This window comes from Sorex araneus, chromosome 2 (genome assembly GCF_027595985.1).
Source record: "Sorex araneus isolate mSorAra2 chromosome 2, mSorAra2.pri, whole genome shotgun sequence".
NCBI lineage: Eukaryota > Metazoa > Chordata > Mammalia > Eulipotyphla > Soricidae > Sorex > Sorex araneus.
In genome coordinates, this window is record NC_073303.1 from 150334684 (window position 1) to 150340683 (window position 6000).

A 6000-nucleotide genomic window follows, 5' to 3' on the forward strand; every position below is an offset into this window, starting at 1 on the left:
TTTATAATAATTTCCTGATATATTTTATAATTCATTTTCACTTTATTTTTTTAGTGGATATTACAAAGGCTGGGTTCCGGAGGACTTCAGCTGCTAGGGCTCTGCTCAGGGTGGGGAGGGAAATTCAACCCACCCCCTCCGAGAGGCCCCAGTGAAGACAGCCAGGCGAGGGCGCAAGAGACTCTGGTATCAGATTTGGTATCAGATGCAGTTAATTCCAGTCTCATCTCCATTCTCCTCTAACTCTCCTTCCCTGAATCTCATTTTCTTCCTCTCTGTGTAATCCCATCAATAGTCAACATCCAGAGACTGTAAAACCAAACTCCCTGAAGCTTGGTTTTTCCAACATCTTATGGTCTAGTTCTCCCTCTCAGAGAACCTGGCAAGCTAACTGAGATTTTCTTGCCTGCATGGGAGAGCCTGGTAAGCTCCCCGTGGTATTCATATGCCAAAACCAGTAACAATGATGGGTTTCATTCCCCTGACCCTGAAAGAGCCTGCAATTCGGCACTGTTGGGAAGGATGAGTAAAGAGAGGCTTCTAAAATCTCAGGGCTAGGACAAATCGAGACATTACTGAGACCGCTCGAGAAAATTGACAATCAACGGGATAATGATGATGATGATGACTACAAAGGCTATGGAAATTGCTTCAAATTATTTTATATTATTTTCTATAATTAAAATAATATCCTACATCTCTTGGAGAAGCAGGCTGGTGGGTGAGTCGCAAATACTGATGGGAGGGCCTTGGTGAGGGGAGTGAACACTACTGAAGGGATTGGTGTTGAAACATTTTATGCCTGAAACCGAACCATGAGTAGAATTATAACTTCACGGTGACTAAGTAAATTTGAAAATAAATAAAGTGTTGATTTAGGTTTGCTACTCATAAACTTAATCAAACTTTGTGTAACGCCAGCATTATTAATGTTTTACAAATGTTTCATTCAGCTTCACAATTCATTATTTGTAATGTCATAAAAATTTTTGCAGCACATTTGAGTTAATGTACTAAAACACAGAAAGCACAACAATCCTATTTTGCATAACTACAATTAAAAAAAGAAGATAAACTTTTCATTACCTAATTGTTCTATGATGTACAATCAATTATACTCCTGACAGGATAGCATTTCTATTTCAATTAGACTTCAATGGGAACCAAATTCTCCAATTATAATTGAATACATCTGGGGATTAAAATAATTTTCCACTGATTAGCTTCTGGTGCTTTATACTTCAAACATTATTTCTTCCCCATTACCCTTATAATTCCTGTGCCAGACACTGTAGAATACACTACAGTGATTATACTTTACCTCATCCTGCTCTTTTATTCCATGAATGTCAATGGTATTCTTTATTCAACTTCTTCTTTTTAGACTTCCCATGATGTTTGTTGCCTTGCTAATACCACATGTCAGAGTGAGAGCTATGATATATGATTGAGTTTTTAAAAATTACTTATAATTTTCAGAAAGAAATTTTGCTAAGTTGGACACCAACATAACAGGTATCAAAACTAGTATAAACATTTAGAGAAGAATTTGCTCTATTATTTCTCTGAAATTTTGTTGCTTTATTCTATATATTTATTCTTGCATTTACTCCAAGGTTTTTTCCCCAAGAGTTCTTCCTAATTAATGACTGAGAGATCAGAATATTCTAGTCAGGCCTATTTCTGAGAAACACTGGATATCTTTGATGGAGATCTTTACTTGAAAGATTCAGAATGAACAAACCAGCCACTCTACCATTTACCATTAATTTAAAAATCCTTTAGGGTGGAGCAATAGCACAGTGGGTAGGGCATTTGCCTTGCACATGGCTAACCCAGGTTTGATTCCTCTGTCCCTCTTGAAGAGCCCTGAAAGCTTACTGAGAGTACCCTGCATATATTTGGTCTTCCCTTATCACTTACTATTATCTATATCACAATCACTTATAGTACAGAGTTGACTTTTTTTCACATCAGATAAGTAGTATGCCAAGTGCATAACAAGATTTAAGGGAGGCACATGTCACACAACCATGTGAACACCTATTCATCATGCTTATGAATGGGAAAATAATCAGTATAGAATTGATTTTTATATATTACTTCAGACCTTCACATGAGTCAAGTCAGGATTTTCATTGCTACCCATGAGTAAATTAATGTGTATTAACTTTTGTGCTTAATCTGCTTACTTCCCACCCAACCCCAATCCTGGTCTAGAATTTGTCTTATCACAAATTGTCTATGTAGAACTGTTATATTGTACAAGGAATAAGGTAGAGAGAGCCAAGGAGATTCTTTAATCAATTAGATTGTTTCTTCTATCTAACCAGAATTAAAATTAAAAACAGATAACAAATTAAAAATGTTAATGTAATTATAAAAATTTTCATATAGAAATAAGTTAAAACTCTTAAAATATGCAAATATATAGTATATTTTACCTACCTCAATTGTCCTCAATAAGGTATAGCTTACAAATCTAGTTATAAAAATTTAACTCATTCTACATTCAAAAAATGCTTCTACTTTAAGAAAAATTGCAAAAATTATTTATTAAAGAAAAAATATCAAAATAGTTTTAGGCATCATTCATCAAGTTGGGTAAATTTTCATTTATGGGCTGAAAGACTGATAAAATCTCTGCCCATATCTGATGGTATTTATATTTTCAGTCTGAATGGCAAAATATATATTTAACAATTAATCTATTTTTTTTGGAGGGGTCACACCTGGCAATGCTCAGGGGTTACTCCTGGCTTATGCACTAAAGAATTACTCCTGGCGGTACTCAGGGGACCATATGGGATGCTGGGAATCGAACCTGGGTCAGCTGTGTGCAAGGCAAACACCCTACCCGCTGTGCTATCACTCCAGCCCCCTCTATTTTTTTTAAAGCTAGAATTTTACAGTAAACACCTTATAGTACTTCATGAATTGGTACTTTGTTACTATATAAGTGTAATTAGATATTGATGTTGGTTTTAGTTATATAAGCTACATAGAATTCCATTTTTATAAAGGTTTATCTTATTCTTAGTTCTTACATTTGCAAAAATTTCATAGACTATGAGAATAAGTTTTAATTGGTAATAAGTTTGATTGCTAACTAAATTTGTATAACCAGACTGACAGTAAGAGATATATATTGGGAGTTTCATCAGAATTGCATTTAAGTAACTGAAATTACAATTATAAGCCATTTTGATGTGCTTAGTATACTCTCTTTCTCCTAAAGTGAATGGTGTCCACAGAGCCTTCTTTAAGAGAGAGAAGCAGAGATAAAATGTGTAAAGAGAGAAAGAGAGAAGGAAAGAAAGAAAGAAAGAAAGAAAGAAAGAAAGAAAGAAAGAAAGAAAGAAAGAAAGAAAGAAAGAAAGAAAGAAAGAAAGAAAGAAAGAAAGAAAGAAAGAAAGAAAGAAAGAAAGAAAGCTGGAAAGGGAAGGAAGAAAGAAAGAAGAAAGAGAAATAGGGAGGAAGGAAGGAAGGAAGGAAGGAAGGAAGGAAGGAAGGAAGGAAGGAAGGAAGGAAGGAAGGAAGGAAGGAAGGAAGGAAGGAAGGAAGGAAGGAAGGAAGGAAGGAAGGAAGGAAGGAAGGAAGGAAGGAAGGAATTAGAAATGCCAAGTTGCTTCTCAGTTCAGTTTTTTTAGTCACCTAAACTTATTTTCAATGAAATAGTAATAACAAGAATTGGGAATAAGAAAGTAATCTAAGTTGAAATTTTAGCAAACTTTCTCTTTTTTCTGCTACAGTGTCTCTTTTCATCTTTCTCTGTAGCCACCTGGAGAGCTTCAGTATTTCCTATTCTTTGAATTACAACAGAGAAATGTTGACCCTCCAGCAGCTAACCCTGAAATAGATGCATTGGAGAAGGATCTAAGGAGCAGAAAACTGGGTCAAGCCTAACAAACAAAGTTTTGTAAGAATCCATATTTGAGTCAGTTCTCGGAAAGAGACTGAGGTTGGGGTGAAGGATTTGAAGGTTGGGATTGTGCACAGGCTGTCAAGGCAATTAGTTCATGACATTTTCTTTTTTTTACGGTCAAATGGGGGAGGGAAGTGAACTAAATGAGTAAACTTGCCCCCAGAGAATCAAGTGTGACTACACAGTAAAGTGTCCACATTCAAAAAAGTTTTCAACATGTAAAATCGTTATAGATGGCAAAACAGAGTGTGGGGTAACTACTTTCTTTTAGCATAGTGATGGCTAAAAGAAAATTCCTGATAGATTGTAATCCCAAACAGTGCACAAAATATACCTAAAAATCCATCACATATAATATCTATTTGCTTAGTCATTAAACAGCTATGTATGAAAAGTGCCTGGGTACAGTAATAAACAAAAATATACAATTTCTAACTATAAAAAATGAATGGTTCAGAATGTGGTAGACTTGAGAAGACAACAAAATTATACAATCAAGATAGAACTAATATCTACTAAATGACTATGGTAGGTGTGAATAGTACTACATGCTAGCAAGAAGCAAACTTCCTGTCTTCAGGATGACACTCATTCTTATAAGAACAATTAAATAAACAATATTTAAGGTAAAGATTAACCTCTGGGCTGAAAACCCTGAGACCTTTGCAGAATGGGAACAGGAAGATTCCCTATCCTTCAGGACAAGCTCCCCTGGCTAAAACCATCTTGAGAATCACCATATGCTTAAGCTGTGAGTGGCATCACCCCTAGTAGTGATTACATCTATTTTTCATTTTTCTGTTTGTTTGAGTCCCACACCCAGCTGTGTTCAGGGCTTACTCTTGGCTCTGCTCTCAAGAATCATATGACCACTGCATCCGGCCTCCTCCGACATACGAATGGCCCAGCTCTACGACTCCTGGAGTACACCACTCACTGCACATGGAGCAGAGTGATCACTCTTCCAAATGTCACAGTTTTAACAGACTAGTAGGAACACAACACATTTGTTGGGAAAGTTGTACAGAAACCCACAAAGATCAATGAGTGAAAACAATAATGCAAAAGACTCAACTGTTACCAACCTACTCAGTAAATAAATCTTCAGAAAATGATTTTAGCAATACCATCATGAGATATAACAATGATCATAAATTGACTTTATTGATTTTGTTCTGATAATTCTATTTTCCATGCCACTGTAAAAATCAACATGAATTAAATCTGTTTGCGTCAACCACAACACCCAAAAAGAGAGAGAGAGCAAAAGGGAATGCCCTGCCACAGAGGCGGGGTGGGGTGAAGGGGACAGGGTGGGGGTGGTGAAAGGGATGCTGGGACCATTGGTGGTGGAAAATGGGCACTGGTGGAGGGATGGGTACTTGATCATTGTATGACTGAAACGTAAGCATGAAAACTTGTAAGTCTGTAACTTTATCTCACGGTGTTTCACTAATAAAAAAATTAATAAAAAAATGTTTGTGTCTACTGAGGGGAAGAGCTTTGGGTTTGGGACAGAAACTGAAGATATCGGTGGAGGGAAAGCCACACGGGTGGTAGGATTCATGTTGGAACATTGGATGCCTTAAACAACTGCATTTATGAACAACTTGTAAATCAATAATTTCATTTTTAAAAAGAAAGGAACATGTGTATCACTTTATATGGAATAATATAATAGTCAATATTTTTAATACTTGGTGATTTAGGACAGGCTCCTCAATGCAAGTGACTATTTAGCAGAAATGTGAATTAAAAAGAGAAAATGAACCACAGAGAGGATATTGAAATCAAAGGTACGGAGTTTGAAATCTGTTTGCATGTTTAGGGAATGTCATAAATAACAAATTTATTGTGCTTACAATTTTACTGTGCTCTTGTTATATGCTAGGAACCAAACACAATATAAGTAAAATTAAGTTTTACTACTCAAGGGTCAAAATATTATCCCTAAAGGATTATAATAGAATCAGATATTAATGCAAAGCACTCCCAAACAGCCTCTACAGAGTTGTAAAATTAAAAAAAAAAGTGAGTCAGCATTAAAGACTCCATCTTGTTCCTCATTGTTATTT

General features: G+C 35.8%; 1 non-coding gene across 1 annotated transcript; it reads right to left on the reverse strand.

Moving 5' to 3' along the window:
• Nucleotides 1-1971: 1971 nt before the first annotated feature.
• Nucleotides 1972-2075, reverse strand: LOC129402608 (small nucleolar RNA U13). The gene has a single exon (XR_008628724.1). It is a non-coding gene; the product is annotated as a small nucleolar RNA U13 (small nucleolar RNA).
• Nucleotides 2076-6000: the final 3925 nt, after the last annotated feature.